At 51.1% G+C, this 17,069-nt stretch overlaps 1 protein-coding gene across 1 annotated transcript in view; it reads left to right on the forward strand.

The window, feature by feature from the left end:
* Positions 1 to 11,917: 11,917 nt before the first annotated feature.
* LOC123769479 (extracellular serine/threonine protein kinase four-jointed-like) overlaps positions 11,918 to 17,069 on the forward strand; it is a 119,908-nt gene continuing 114,756 nt past the window's right edge. Inside the window, exon 1 of the mRNA XM_069308793.1 lies at positions 11,918 to 13,362. The gene's annotated coding sequence lies outside the window, so the exon portion shown is untranslated. The remainder of the gene's footprint in view (positions 13,363 to 17,069) is intronic.

A 17,069-nucleotide genomic window follows, 5' to 3' on the forward strand; every position in this document is an offset into this window, starting at 1 on the left:
TTATCTCTCTCTCTCTCTCTCTCTCTCTCTCTCTCTCTCTCTCTCTCTCTCTCTCTCTCTCTCTCTCTCTCTCTCTCTCTCTCTCTCTCTCTCTCTCTCTCTCTCTCTCTCTCTCTCTCTCTCTCTCTCTCTCTCTCTCTCTCTCTCTCTCTCTCTCTCTCTCTCTCTCTCTCTCTCTCTCTCTCTCTCTCTCTCTCTCTCTCTCTCTCTCTCTCTCTCTCTCTCTCTCTCTCTCTCTCTCTCTCTCTCTCTCTCTCTCTCTCTCTCTCTCTCTCTCTCTCTCTCTCTCTCTCTCTCTCTCTCTCTCTCTCTCTCTCTCTCTCTCTCTCTCTCTCTCTCTCTCTCTCTCTCTCTCTCTCTCTCTCTCTCTCTCTCTCTCTCTCTCTCTCTCTCTCTCTCTCTCTCTCTCTCTCTCTCTCTCTCTCTCTCTCTCTCTCTCTCTCTCTCTCTCTCTCTCTCTCTCTCTCTCTCTCTCTCTCTCTCTCTCTCTCTCTCTCTCTCTCTCTCTCTCTCTCTCTCTCTCTCTCTCTCTCTCTCTCTCTCTCTCTCTCTCTCTCTCTCTCTCTCTCTCTCTCTCTCTCTCTCTCTCTCTCTCTCTCTCTCTCTCTCTCTCTCTCTCTCTCTCTCTCTCTCTCTCTCTCTCTCTCTCTCTCTCTCTCTCTCTCTCTCTCTCTCTCTCTCTCTCTCTCTCTCTCTCTCTCTCTCTCTCTCTCTCTCTCTCTCTCTCTCTCTCTCTCTCTCTCTCTCTCTCTCTCTCTCTCTCTCTCTCTCTCTCTCTCTCTCTCTCTCTCTCTCTCTCTCTCTCTCTCTCTCTCTCTCTCTCTCTCTCTCTCTCTCTCTCTCTCTCTCTCTCTCTCTCTCTCTCTCTCTCTCTCTCTCTCTCTCTCTCTCTCTCTCTCTCTCTCTCTCTCTCTCTCTCTCTCTCTCTCTCTCTCTCTCTCTCTCTCTCTCTCTCTCTCTCTCTCTCTCTCTCTCTCTCTCTCTCTCTCTCTCTCTCTCTCTCTCTCTCTCTCTCTCTCTCTCTCTCTCTCTCTCTCTCTCTCTCTCTCTCTCTCTCTCTCTCTCTCTCTCTCTCTCTCTCTCTCTCTCTCTCTCTCTCTCTCTCTCTCTCTCTCTCTCTCTCTCTCTCTCTCTCTCTCTCTCTCTCTCTCTCTCTCTCTCTCTCTCTCTCTCTCTCTCTCTCTCTCTCTCTCTCTCTCTCTCTCTCTCTCTCTCTCTCTCTCTCTCTCTCTCTCTCTCTCTCTCTCTCTCTCTCTCTCTCTCTCTCTCTCTCTCTCTCTCTCTCTCTCTCTCTCTCTCTCTCTCTCTCTCAGCTGTGAGGGAGGAGGAGGAGGTGGAGGGCAGCTGTGAGGAGGAGGAGGAGGTGGAGGGCAGCTGTGAGGGAGGAGGAGGGGGTGGAGGGCAGCTGTGAGGAGGAGGAGGGCAGCTGTGAGGGAGGAGGAGGAGGTGGAGGGCAGCTGTGAGGGAGGAGGAGGAGGTGGAGGGCAGCTGTGAGGAGGAGGAGGGGGTGGAGGGTAGCTGTGAGGGAGGAGGGGGTGGAGGGCAGCTGTGAGGAGGAGGAGGGGGTGGAGGGCAGCTGTGAGGAGGAGGAGGAGGTGGAGGGCAGCTGTGAGGAGGAGGAGGAGGTGGAGGGCAGCTGTGAGGAGGAGGAGGGGGTCGAGGGCAGCTGTGAGGGAGGAGGAGGAGGTGGAGGGCAGCTGTGAGGAGGAGGAGGAGGTGGAGGGCAGCTGTGAGGGAGGAGGGGGGGGTGGAGGGCAGCTGTGAGGAGGAGGAGGAGGTGGAGGGCAGCTGTGAGGAGGAGGAGGGGGGTGGAGGGCAGCTGTGAGGGAGGAGGAGGAGGTGGAGGGCAGCTGTGAGGGAGGAGGAGGGGGTGGAGGGCAGCTGTGAGGAGGAGGAGGAGGTGGAGGGCAGCTGTGAGGAGGAGGAGGGGGGTGGAGGGCAGCTGTGAGGGAGGTGGAGGAGGTGGAGGGCAGCTGTGAGGGAGGAGGAGGGGGTGGAGGGCAGCTGTGAGGGAGGAGGAGGGGGGGGGGCAGCTGGGTGAAACAACCAGGTCTGGTCGGTTGGTCTACCATTGTATGGCTGTTATGTTATCATGGTGTATGGGTGGCCGCGCCCTCTTTGTCCGCCCCACCGGTCCTCTCCACTTCCTTGCTCCCTGCTCTTATTCTCTCATCTTTATCACTCTTCTCTTTATATATACTTTTCAATAAAAAGACGCGAGGCATTTCCCCTTCCTCTTTCCTCTTAAAATACAAGGTTTATTTCTGGTGTTGTATGCTGCAGGGTTTGATTCTTCTGCTGTATAGAATACAACACATGCTTCGCTATTTCCGGGTTTAAACCGGAACATACCTACACACCTCACAACACCCATACATACAACACTTCACCCCTTACATATTTCACTACACCCCTTCACACCTCAATAGACCCCTACATACCTCACTACACCCCTACATACCTCACTATACACCCCTACATACCTCACTACACCCCTACATACCACACTACACCCCTACTTACCTCACTACACCCCTACATACCTCACTACACCCCTACATACCTCACTACACCTCTACATACCTGACTACACCCCTACATACCTCACTACACCCCTACATACCTCACTACACCCCTATATACCTCACTACACCCCTACATACTTCACTACACCCCTTCATACCACACTACACCCCTACATACCTCACTACACCCCTACATACCACACTATAACACCCCTACATACCACACTACACCCCTACATACCTCACTACACCCCTACATACCTCACTACACCCCTAAATACCTCACTACACCCCTATATACCTCACTACACCCCTACATACTTCACTACACCCCTTCATACCACACTACACCCCTACATACCTCACTACACCCCTACATACCACACTATAACACCCCTACATACCACACTACACCCCTACATACCTCACTACACCTCTACATACCTCACTACACCTCTACATACCACACTACACCCCTACATACCTCACTACACCCCTACATACCTCACTACACCCCTACATACCTCACTACACCCCTACATACCACACTACACCCCTACATACCTCACTACACCCCTACATACCACACTATAACACCCCTACATACCACACTACACCCCTACATACCTCACTACACCCCTACATACCACACTACACCCCTACATACCTCACTACACCTCTACATACCTGACTACACCCCTACATACCACACTACACCCCTACATACCTCACTACACCTCTACATACCTCACTACACCCCTACATACCTCACTACACCCCTACTTACCTCACTACACCCCTACATACCTCACTACACCCCTACATACCTCACTACACCCCTACATACCTCACTACACCCCTACATACCACACTACACCCCTACTTACCTCACTACACCCCTACATACCTCACTACACCCCTACATACCTCACTACACCTCTACATACCTGACTACACCCCTACATACCTCACTACACCCCTACATACCTCACTACACCCCTACATACCTCACTACACCCCTTCATACCTCACTACACCCCTACATACCACACTAAACCCCTACATACCACACTACACCCCTACATACCTCACTACACCCCTTCATACCACACTACACCCCTACATACCTCACTACACCCCTACATACCTCACTACACTCCTACATACCTCACTACACCACTACATACCTCACTACACCCCTACATACCTCACTACATCCCTACATACCTCACTACACCCCTACATACCTCACTACACCCCTACATACCTCACTACACCCCTACATACCTCACTACACCCCTACATACCTCACTACACCCCTACATACCTCACTACACCCCTACATACCACACTACACCCCTACATACCACACTACACCCATACATACCACACTATAACACCCCTACATACCTCACTACACCCCTACATACCACACTACACCCCTACTTACCTCACTACACCCCTATATACCTCACTACACCCCTACATACCACACTACACCCCTACATACCACACTACACCCCTACATACCACACTACACCCCTACATACCACACTACACCCCTACATACCTCACTACACCCCTACATACCACACTACACCCCTACTTACCTCACTACACCCCTTTATACCTCACTACACCCCTACATACCACACTACACCCCTACATACCACACTACACCCCTACATACCACACTACACCCCTACATACCTCACTACACCCATACATACCTCACTACACCTCTATATACCACACTACACCCCTACATACCACACTACACCCCTACATACCACACTACACCCTTACATACCACACTACACCCCTACATACCACACTACACCCATACATACCACACTATAACACCCCTACATACCTCACTACACCCCTACATACCTCACTACAACGCTACATACCTCACTACACCCCTACATACCTGACTACACCCCTACATACCTCACTACACCCCTACATACCTACAGTGTTGCAGGCGGAGGCACAAGTGTTTCCGGGGGCACAAGTGTTGCGGGGGGCACAAGTGTTGTGGGGGGCAAAAGTGTTGTGAGGGGCACAAGTGTTGCGGGGGCCACAAGTGTTGCGGGGGGCACAAGTGTTGTGGGGGGCACAAGTGTTGCGGGGGCCACAAGTGTTGTGGGGGGCACAAGTGTTGCGGGGAGCACAAGTGTTGTGGGGGCACAAGTGTTGTGGGGGGCACAAGTGTTGCGGGGGGAGGGGCACAAGTGTTGCGGGGGGCACAAGTGTTGTGGGGGGCACAAGTGTTGTGGGGGGCACAAGTGTTGCGGGGGGAGGGGCACAAGTGTTGGGGGGGCACAAGTGTTGCGGGGGGCACAAGTGTTGTGGGGGGCACAAGTGTTGCGGGGGGAGGGGCACAAGTGTTGCGGGGTGCACAAGTGTTGTGAGGGGGGCCACAAGTGTTGCGGGGGGAGGGGCACAAGTGTTAGGCGGGTACCAGTGTTGCGGGGGCTCACAAGTGTTGCGGGGGGCACAAGTGTGGGGGGGGCACAAGTGTTGCGGGGGGGTGCATAAGTGTTGTGGGGGGGCACAAGTGTTGTGGGGGGCACAAGTGTTGTGAGGGGGGCCACAAGTGCTGTGGGGGGCACAAATGTTACTGGGGGGCACAAGTGTAGCGGGGGGCACAAGTGTTGTGGGGGGCACAAGTGTTGTGGGGGGCACAAGTGTTGCGGGGGGCACAAGTGTTGTGGGGGGGCACAAGTGTTGCGGGGGGCACAAGTGTTGTGAGGGGGGCCACAAGTGCTGTGGGGGGCACAAATGTTACTGGGGGGGCACAAGTGTAGCGGTGTAGCACTGTAAAAGTGTTTGGTTTAGTTTAATACATACATAGAGTACATGAGTCACAGACAAGGATCTGAGAGGCGCCAGTTTGTCGGCCTGAAACTCACACCTCTAAGCGTTAATGACCCCAAGTGACCTGAGGTCAGATCATGCGAATTTCACCTTGCTTCCGATAATCTGATAATTGTAGCCTGGTAGCCTTCAAACATGCTGACGTTTAAGGAGTGGCTTGGTAGAGTGCCGGAGGCTATCTACTTGTGGGCGAAGTTAGTTACTAGGTTCCCCAATAAATACTCGGAGAACTATCGATTCGGGAGCATAAGCATTAACAGACAGAACGGCAGTCAGCAGAGCAGAGGAGACGGCCCTAGCAGGGAGGCTGTCGGCCGGCAGGGCGGGAGTCTCCGTCAACTACAGACCCCCCCCCCTCTATCCAGCTATAGGCAGAGACACTTGGTGAGTTGAGCAGTAAGGTGACTTGGTCGTGTTTACATATGTTGTGTGATGATCAGGGGCAGTCAAGTTGTAGGGTTCTCGAATTCTTGGATGATGACTCACTTTGCATATTAAACTGGAACATTTTAATTGAATTGCTAAATTATGATACTTCATGTGAAATATAATTATGAATTTATTATTTAAATTGTGTTTAACTTTGTTCCCTAGAGCTTTGAGTTGAGATGAGAAAGCCTCTGTGGTTACTGGTTTCATGATATTAATGAGTACATGTTTGGAGTTGATACATGGTAATAACATCTTTTGAGAATATTTTGATACAGACAAGTTCCATTCCTTGTCTTGTATGTAATGGTCTAGAATGGATGGTGGCAGCATTTCGTCTTCTACTATCTACTCTTCTACTTCTACTATCTACTCTTCTCCTTCTACCTATCTACTCCTCTCCCTCCCCCCCTCTCTAAACTCTCACTTTCAACTAATGACCATCCTCGCCCCTCCCACCTCTCTCCCTCTCACCCCAAACCCTCACTAATTACTTCACTATTCATTTCTTTCCTTTCGTTTTCTCTTATACGTTTGTGGCAATGATTCTGTATTCTAGAGTTCTCTCTAGAGTTTCGGGTAACTGATCAAGTGACGGCGCCTTGTAGTCTTAGCACCTAGGTAGTCAAATACCTAGGTTACAAGGTGTTGAACGAGAGAGGTTGCCTTAGGATCTCTGGGAGTGCTCTAGAATAGTTAGCTAACTGGGGACGGGATAACGGACTAGAGAGAGTTGTTTCCCCCGGCCTCGTTAGTTAACTGGGGGGTGGAATAATGGATAAGATAGAGCTATTTCCCCCACCCCCTGTTACAGCGGGGGGCACAAGTGTAGCGGGGGGCATAAGTGTTGCGGGGGGCACAAGTGTTGCGGGGGGCACAAGTGTTGTGGGGGGCACAAATGTTACTGGGGGGCACAAGTGTAGTGGGGGGCACAAGTGTTGTGGGGGGCACAAGTGTTGCGGGGGGCACAAGTGTTGCGGGGCGGGCACAAGTATTGCGGGGGGCACAAGTATTGTGAGGGAGGCACAAGTGTTGAGGGGGGGCACAAGTGTTGCGGGGGGCACAAGTGTTGTGAGGCGGGGCCACAAGTGTTGCGGGGGGGGGGCTCAAGTGTTATGGGGGGCACAAGTGTTAGGGGGGGCACAAGTGTTTGGGGGGCACAAGTGTTGCGGGGGGGGGGGCTCAAGTGTTATGGGGGGCACAAGTGTTAGGGGGGGCACAAGTGTTTGGGGGGCACAAGTGTTGCGGGTGGCACAGGTGTTGTGGGGGGGCACAAGTGTTGTGGGGGGCACAAGTGTTGTGGGGGGCACAAGTGTTGGAGGGGGCACAAGTGTTGGAGGGGGCACAAGTGTTGTGGGGGGCAGAAGTGTTGCGGGGGGGGGCACAAGTGTTTGGGGGGGCACAAGTGTTTGAAGGGAGACAAGTGTTGTGGGGGGGCAGAAGTGTTGCGGGGGGGGGGGCACAAGTGTTTGAAGGGAGACAAGTGTTGTGGGGGGCATAAGTGTTGTGGGGGGGGCACAAGTGTTTGGGGGGGGGGCACAAGTATTTGGGGGGGGGCACAAGTGTTGTGGGGGGGCACAAGTGTTGCGGGGGGCACAAGTGTTGTGGGGGGGCACAAGTGTTTGGGGGGGGGCACAAGTGTTTGGGGGGGCACAAGTGTTGTGGGGGGGGGGCACAAGTGTTGTGGGGGGCATAGGTGTTGTGGGGGGCACAAGTGTTTGGGGGGGGGGCACAAGTGTTGCGGGGGGCACAAGTGTTGCGGGGGCACAAGTGTTTTGGGGGGCACAAGTGTTGTGGGGGGGCACAAGTGTTGCGGGGGGCACAAGTGTTTGGGGGGCACAAGTGTTGTGGGGGGGCACAAGTGTTGTAGGGGGCACAAGTGTTGTGGGGGACACAAGTGTTTGGGGGGGCACAAGTGTTATGGGGAGGCACAAGTGTTGGGGGGGGCACAAGTGTTGTGGGGGGGCACAAGTGTTGTGGGGGGCACAAGTGTTACCGGGGGGGGGGGGCGTACAGTGTCGCAAGGGAGAAAATAATCAGGGAAAAACGCCAAGCCATTTCGACAATATACGACTTGGAAGGGGTCGTGATAATGATTTGGGATGGGACGTGGGGTAGGAATGGTGCCCAAACACTTGGGCGGTCGGTGTATGAAGTGTTGGTAAGTGGGGGGGGGGGGAAGAAACTAAAGTGTTGGGGGGGGGGGTGGTTAAGTGTCGTGAGGGGGGGGGAGTGTATAATAAATACCCATCAATGGAGGTGAGCTTCCAACGTTGTCTTCGTTATAATTTGTTCACCGTGAGTTATGTATCAACATATTCATTCTAACAGCTAAACATATTAATAAATATTATATTTGCACGTAGAGTGACCCGCACGTGAGTATGTTGTGGAAGACTTTAGTTACGTATATATTATATATTTATGTGAGTCCTGGAGAGTTTGACACAGGCTTGGCTGAGAGACGTCAAGCCTCACCTTCCACACTGCTTTACCTCACCATTTATATAGTTTAAATATAAAGATATATATATATATATATATATATATATATATATATATATATATATATATATATATATATATATATGTATATATATATATATATATATATATATATATATATATATATATATATATATATATATATATGTATATATATATATATATATATATATATATATATATATATATATATATATATATATATATATATATATATATATATATATATATATATGACTATTATTAGAGTGGCGGCAGCATCACGCGCCTCTTACTCTCTCTCACATGTACGACAATTGAAACAAAATTTCAGGAAGTTAAACAATTTTATTTGAAAGTACTGCATTTAGCTCTAAACCCCTTAGACAATTATTCACATAATTATTAGATGTTTAATATATATAAGAAATATTAATATAACGAATAATCAATTGGAAAGTTTCAAGTATCATTCATTTTTTGGAACATTTATCGTCTTATATCATAACTTCTTCACAAAGGTATAGGTAGGTCTCCGTCAGTGCCGTGGGGTTACGGAGCTCAGCCCTGTGTGGCTCCAGGGGGTAGGACTGGGCAGTAGTTATGGAGACCCGGCTGTTGCCCATGCAGCTGATCCACACTCTCTCCACCGATGTGGTCCAAGGAAAGGGCGGGCGCCGATACGTTTGGCACCAGTGCCGTCGCAGTTGCTGGACTGTAGCTGTACACAGCTGCACACTGCCTTAGGGACTCCGACTCTCAGATTTTTGCTTGAGGTTCACTCCTGAAGCCTTTCCCCATGAGTGGGTCTAGCCGCATGGCAGAGGAGGAGGTTTGAATTCGAGGTTTTCCTTTCCCCTAGATGAGCTGCCTTCCCAGGCTCCCGAGTCCCATTTGCCCGAAGCAACTGGTGATAAGGTGCCAGAGGCCCGCCTGCCTCTTGTTCTCCTGTCAGTAGAAGCAGTTCCGCCGGGCCTATAGGCTAGGCCCCAGGTGCAGGCCAGGGGGGCACATGGCACTCGGTTGTCAGGGGGCTATTTGAGACCCATGCCATGAGGGTCACTTTACAGGCTGTGGGAGCTTATCTCCACCCCCCCCCCCCCAACCCCGGCTATGGCAACCCTGGGAACCTTATGGCAACCCTGGGAACCTTATGACAACCCTGGGAACCTAATGACAACCCTGGGAATCTTATGACAACCCTGGGAACCTTATGACAACCCTGGGAACCTTATGGCAACCCTGGGAACCTTATGGCAACTCTGGGAACCTTATGGCAACCCTGGGAACCTTATGACAACCCTGGGAACCTTATGGCAACCCTGGGAACCTTATGACAACCCTGGGAACCTTATGACAACCCTGGGAACCTTATGACAACCCTGGGAATCTTATGGCAACCCTCGGAACCTTATGACAACTCTGGGAACCTTATGGCAACCCTGGGAACCTTATGGCAACCCTGGGAACCTTATGACAACCCTGGGAATCTTATGGCAACCCTGGGAAACTTATGACAACCCTGAGAACCTTATGGCAACCCTGGGAACCTTATGGCAACCCTGGGAATCTTATGACAACCCTGAGAATCTTATGGCAACCCTGGGAACCTTATGACAACCCTGGGAACCTTATAGCAACCCTGGGAACCTTATGACAACCCTGGGAATCTTATGGCAACCCTGGGAACCTTATGACAACCCTGGGAACCTTATAGCAACCCTGGGAACCTTATGACAACCCTGGGAATCTTATGGCAACCCTCGGAACCTTATGACAACCCTGAAAATCTTATGGCAACCCTGGGAATCTTATGGCAACCCTTAGAATCTTATGACAACCCTGGGAACCTTATGGTATTCCTGGGAACCTTATGATAACCCTCGGAACCTTATGGCAACCCTGGGAACTTTATGACAATCTTCGGAACCTTATGGCAACCATGGGAATCTTATGACAACCTTGGGAACCTTATGGCAACCCTGGGAACCTTATGGCAAACCTGGGAATCTTATGACAACCCTGGGAACCTTATGGCAACCCTGGGAACCTTATGGCAACCCTGGGAACCGTGTGGCAACCCTGGGAATCTTATGACAACCCTGGAAACTTTATGGCAACCTTGAGAACCTTATGGCAACCCTGGGAATCTTATGACAACCCTGGAAACCTTATGGCAACCCTGAGAACCTTATGACAACCTTGGGAATCTTATGGCAACCCTGGGAGCCTTATGACAACCCTGGGAACCTTATGGCAACCCTGGGAACATTATGGCAACCCTGGGAACCTTATGGCAACCCTGGGAACAAAAACATTAAGGTATTAATATCTGAGTTTGATTAGTGAAACAACTTAATGTGGAACTGTGTCCACTATCACCAGTGGTGGGTAATGATGTCCACTATCACCAGTGGTGGGGTCATGATGTCCACTATCACCAGTGGTGGGGTCATGATGTCCACTATCACCAGTGGTGGGGTCATGATGTCCACTATCACCAGTGGTGGGGTCATGATGTCCACTATCACCAGTGGTGGGGTCATGATGTCCACTATCACCAGTGGTGGGGTCATGATGTCCACTATCACCAGTGGTGGGGTCATGATGTCCACTATCACCAGTGGTGGGGTCATGATGTCCACTATCACCAGTGGTGGGGTCATGATGTCCACTATCACCAGTGGTGGGGTCATGATGTCCACTATCACCAGTGGTGGGTCATGATGTCCACTATCACCAGTGGTGGGGTCATGATGTCCACTATCACCAGTGGTGGGGTCATGATGTCCACTATCACCAGTGGTGGGGTCATGATGTCCACTATCACCAGTGGTGGGTCATGATGTCCACTATCACCAGTGGTGGGGTCATGATGTCCACTATCACCAGTGGTGGGGTCATGATGTCCACTATCACCAGTGGTGTGGTCATGATGTCCACTATCACCAGTGGTGGGGTCATGATGTCCACTATCACCAGTGGTGGGGTCATGATGTCCACTATCACCAGTGGTGGGGTCATGATGTCCACTATCACCAGTGGTGGGGTCATGATGTCCACTATCACCAGTGGTGGGGTCATGATGTCCACTATCACCAGTGGTGGGTCATGATGTCCACTATCACCAGTGGTGGGACTAAGATGTTCACTATCACCAGTGGTGGGACTAAGATGTTCACTATCACCAGTGATGGGACTAAGATGTTCACTATCTCCAGTGATGGGGTCATGATGTCCACTATCTCCAGTGTGCTACAGGTGTGGTACCAGTGTTTGCACAGGGGTATTAGCAGTGTTGTGTAGGTGTGGCGCAGGTGTGGCGCAGGTGTGGCAGCAGTGTGGTGGGTGGTTGAGGGAAGCGCCCCGCGGAGCACAGACCCGCGCACTTCCCAACCACACGGCGTAGCCGGAGCCAGAAAAAAGGTGCACTTAAATGGTCAACACTTGCTGGAAATCAGAAAAATGCGGAGAGAAGATGTCACGCTGAGATGGGGAGGGATGGGGGGGGGGTGTCTGGGGATGGGGGTAGTTGTTTGTGGGGGTAATGGTGGGGGGTCGGGGTAGAGGAAGCTCTGGGGTGGGGCAGAGACGAAGTGGGTGGCAGAGGTAGGGTAACACACATTTTTACTCGTGTGTTCATCTCTCCCCTTGCTCCGTCGTGAGGCGCGGCCCCATTCTTCCCTGCCCGATCATCAGCTCGTTCTTCGGATTGACTAAATTCGTTCAGTATCGCCAGAGTGAGCGATATTAAGGGTGATAAAAGAGGAGAGAGGAGCGGTGGCTGACATATGGCAAGGGAGGGAGCTGGGACCGTCCCCATTCATCCAGCGTCACATCAGTGAGTCGTGAGACGCGAGAGGGAGGGTGTGTCGCCCTGCGCTCCTACCTAGCCTCTGCTGCGCTCTGCTCCCCATCTATCCCCTGCTGCCACCGTTCCTGTCAACGCCTCTATAACACTCCGCACTACGTAAATCTTGCCTTCCGTCTCTCGTCTGGAATAGTTTCGTGTTCTCAGATGCTGTACGGATCGACGATGTGGTGTATCTGATTGACATGGAGTGATTTCGTGCGTGGCATTTGATGCAACAGGCCAATCAGAAAAGGCGACCTGGGTGCTCAGTGCATTGTGAGACGTCCGACTCGAAAGAGAAAAAGAAAATAGCTTGCTGTGAGTTAGGTTGTGGTGGTGAGAACTACAAGGCCCTACTCTCCCTACCCTGTTGTGGTAGTGAGCGCTACAAGGCCCTACTCTCCCTCTCTTGCTGTGTTGGGGAGCGCTACAAGGCCCACCTCTCCCTCTCTTGCTGTGTTGGGGAGCGCTACAAGGCCCACCTCTCCCTCTCTTGCTGTGTTGGGGAGCGCTACAAGGCCCACCTCTCCCTCTCTTGCTGCGTTGGGGAGCGCTACAAGGCCTTATTCCCTCTCTTGCTGTGTTGGGGAGCGCTACAAGGCCCTACTCCCTCTCTTGCTGTGTTGGGGAGCGCTACAAGGCCCTACTCCCTCTCTTGCTGTGTTGGGGAGCGCTACAAGGCCCTACTCCCTCTCTTGCTGTGTTGGGGAGCGCTACAAGGCCCTACTCCCTCTCTTGCTGTGTTGGGGAGCGCTACAAGGCCCTACTCCCTCTCTTGCTGTGTTGGGGAGCGCTACAAAGCTTCAGGTTCCCTATACTTTTGTCTGTAAGAGTTACTTTTTAACAACAATTAGTAACGGGGAACTGCTAGTTAATATAACAGCGCTATTTCAGCACTGTTGTAGAGCGCGCATCTCCACCGCCGAATGTGAAACTCCACGAAATACACAGCAGAGAATTGTAGAATAATATAAAAGTTCAAGAGAGATCAGCAACATTCTCAGTGTTTTATACCGAGTTGGAAAAGCTTGTGACATCTGTGACGGACGACTCAAAGACGACAAGAACATAAGAGAGCTCGAAATAGAGGAAGCGAGATCAAGTGAAGCAGGTGTCTCCCATCACAACTGTTCCTGTCGGGGCTCCGCCATCGGCTCTACAAGAGTATCACATTACCACCAAACCCAGGTTGGTTGAGTGTGTAACAGGCTTCACGCACCTGCAGTAGCCTCCACCTCTTCCCTTCCCACCTTACACCTTCCTCATTACTTAAAATCTATATAACATTTAATTAACTTTTTAGTTACTATAAGACCTAATGAATTATGTGAATATATATATGCAATTTGGAACTTTGTTCTGTGTATCAATCAGCAGTACTTGTTAGTTTCTACAGACGGTCATAGTTATCGCTTGACATTCCCTTAATAACTGCACTACGAGACAACACGCGCTCACCAGACAAGCAGAGGCTTCACTAACATTTTATCGCACTATTCAGTTAACAAGGTTGCTCTCGTTTCCTTACTGAAGCAGAATAAACTTAAATACAAGACGAACTGAGTGACAAGCAGCCTCAAGACCAAATATTAGGTTGATGTAGGGTCAGCGGCGTGTCAGTTGATGTAGTGTCAGCGTCGTGTCAGTTGATGTAGGGTCAGCGGCGTGTCAGTTGATGTAGTGTCAGCGTCGTGTCAGTTGATGTAGTGTCAGCGTCGTGTTAGTTGATGTAGTCAGCGGCGTGTCAGTTGATGTAGTGTCAGCGTCGTGTCAGTTGATGTAGTGTCAGCGTCGTGTCAGTTGATGTAGGGTCAGCGGCGTGTCAGTTGATGTAGGGTCAGCGGCGTGTCAGTTGATGTAGTCAGCGGCGTGTCAGTTGATGTAATGTCAGCGTCATGTTAGTTGATGTAGGGTCAGCGGCGTGTCAGTTGATGTAGTCAGCGGCGTATCAGTTGATGTAATGTCAGCGGCGTGTCAGTTGATGTAATGTCAGCGTCGTGTCAGTTGATGTAGTGTCAGCGTCGTGTCAGTTGATGTAGTGTCAGCGTCATGTTAGTTGATGTAGGGTCAGCGGCGTGTCAGTTGATGTAGTCAGCGGCGTGTCAGTTGATGTAATGTCAGCGGCGTGTCAGTTGATGTAGTGTCAGCGGCGTGTCAGTTGATGTAGTCAGCGTCGTGTCAGTTGATGTAGGGTCAGCGGCGTGTCAGTTGATGTAGGGTCAGCGGCGTGTCAGCTGATGTAGTCAGCGGGGTGTCAGTTGATGTAATGTCAGCGGCGTGTCAGTTGATGTAGGGTCAGCGGCGTGTCAGTTGATGTAGTCAGCGGCGTGACAGTTGATGTAATGTCAGCGGCGTGTCAGTTGATGTAATGTCAGCGGCGTGTCAGTTGATGTAGTCAGCGGCGTGTCAGTTGATGTAGTCAGCGGCGTGTCAGTTGATGTAGTCAGCGGCGTGTCAGTTGATGTAGGGTCAGCGGCGTGACAATTGATGTAATGTCAGCGGCGTGTCAGTTGATGTAATGTCAGCGGCGTGTCAGTTGATGTAGTCAGCGGCGTGTCAGTTGATTTAGTCAGCGGCGTGTCAGTTGATGTAATGTCAGCGGCGTGTCAGTTGATGTAATGTCAGCGGCGTATCAATTGATGTAGGGTCAGCGGCGTGTCAGTTGATGTAATGTCAGCGGCGTGTCAGTTGATGTAATGTCAGCGGCGTGTCAGTTGATGTAATGTCAGCGGCGTGTCAGTTGATGTAGTGTCAGCGTCGTGTCAGTTGATGTAGTCAGCGGCGTGTCAGTTGATGTAGTCAGCGGCGTGTCAGTTGATGTAGTGTCAGCAGCGTGTCAGCTGATGTAGTCAGCGGCATGTCAGTTGATGTAATGTCAGCGGCGTGTCAGTTGATGTAGTGTCAGCGGCGTGTCAGTTGATGTAGTGTCAGCGGCGTGTCAGTTGATGTAGTAAGCGGCGTGTCAGTTGATGTAGTCAGCGGCGTGTCAGTTGATGTAGTGTCAGCGGCGTGTCAGTTGACGTAGTGTCAGCAGTGTGTCAATTGATGTAGTCAGCGGCGTGTCAGTTGATGTAGTCAGCGGCGTGTCAGTTGATGTAATGTCAGCGGCGTGTCAGTTGACGTAGTGTCAGTTGATGTCGTCAGCGGCGTGTCAGTTGATGTGTCAGCGGCGTGTCAGTTGATGTAGTGTCAGTGGCGTGTCAGTTGATGTAGTGTCAGCGTCGTGTCAGTTGATGTAGGGTCAGCGGCGTGTCAGTTGATGTAGTCAGCGGCGTGTCAGTTGATGTAGTGTCAGCGGCGTGTCAGTTGATGTAGTGTCAGCGGCGTGTCAGTTGATGTAGTGTCAGTTGATGTAGTGTCAGCGGCGTGTTAGTTGATGTAGTGTCAGCGGCGTGTCAGTTGATGTAGTGTCAGCGGCGTGTCAGTTGATGTAATGTCAGCGGCGTGTCAGTTGATGTAGTGTCAGCGGCGTGTCAGTTGATGTAGTGTCAGCGGCGTGTCAGTTGATGTAATGTCAGCGGCGTGTCAGTTGATGTAGTGTCAGCGGCGTGTCAGGTGATGTAGTGTCAGCGTCGTGTTAGTTGATGTAGTCAGCGGCGTGTCAGTTGATGTAGTGTCAGCGGCGTGTCATTTGATGTAGTGTCAGCGTCGTGTCAGTTGATGTAGTGTCAGCGGCGTGTCAGTTGATGTAGTGTCAGCGTCGTGTCAGTTGATGTAGTGTCAGTGGCGTGTCATTTGATGTAGTGTCAGCGTCGTGTCAGTTGATGTAGTGTCAGCGGCGTGTCAGTTGATGTAGTGTCAGCGGCGTGTCAGGTGATGTAGTGTCAGCGTCGTGTTAGTTGATGTAGTCAGCGGCGTGTCAGTTGATGTTGTGTCAGCGGCGTGTCAGTTGATGTAGTGTCAGCGGCGTGTCAGTTGATGTAGTCAGCGGAATGTCAGTTGATGTAGTGTCAGCGGCGTGTCTGTTGATGTAGTGTCAGCGGCGTGTCAGTTGATGTAGTGTCAGCGGCGTGTCAGTTGATGTAGTGTCAGCGGCGTGTCAGTTGATGTAGTCAGCGACGTGTCAGTTGATGTAGTGTCAGCGGCGTGTCAGTTGATGTAGTGTCAGCGTTGTGTTAGTTGATGTAGTGTCAGCGGCGTGTCAGTTGATGTAGTGTCAGCGGCGTGTCAGTTGATGTAGTGTCAGCGTCGTGTCAGTTGATGTAGTGTCAGCGGCGTGTCAGTTGATGTAGTGTCAGTTGATGTGTCAGCGTCGTGTTAGTTGATGTAGTGTCAGTTGATGTAATGTCAGCGGCGTGTCAGTTGATGTAGTGTCAGTTGATGTAATGTCAGCGGCGTGTCAGTTGATGTAGTGTCAGTTGATGTAATGTCAGCGGCGTGTCAGTTGATGTAGTGTCAGTTGATGTAATGTCAGCGGCGTGTCAGTTGATGTAGGGTCAGCGGCGTGTTAGTTGATGTAGGGTCAGCGTCGTATCAGTTGATGTAGTGTCAGCGTCGTATCAGTTGATGTAGTGTCAGCGTCGTATCAGTTGATGTAGGGTCAGCGTCGTATCAGTTGATGTAGTGTCAGCGTCGTGTCAGTTGATGTAGTGTCAGCGTCGTATCAGTTGATGTAGGGTCAGCGTCGTATCATTTGATGTAGTGTCAGCGTCGTATCAGTTGATGTAGTGTCAGCGTCGTATCAGTTGATGTAGTGTCAGCGTCGTATCAGTTGATGTAGTGTCAGCGTCGTATCAGTTGATGTAGTGTCAGTTGATGCAGGGTCAGCGTCGTATCAGTTGATGTAGTGTCAGTTGATGTAGTATCAGTTGATGTAGTGTCAGCGTCGTATCAGTTGATGTAGTGTCAGCGTCGTATCAGTTGATGTAGTGTCAGCGTCGTATCAGTTGATGTAG

Source organism: Procambarus clarkii, chromosome 63 (genome assembly GCF_040958095.1).
Source record: "Procambarus clarkii isolate CNS0578487 chromosome 63, FALCON_Pclarkii_2.0, whole genome shotgun sequence".
In the NCBI taxonomy this organism is placed as follows: domain Eukaryota; kingdom Metazoa; phylum Arthropoda; class Malacostraca; order Decapoda; family Cambaridae; genus Procambarus; species Procambarus clarkii.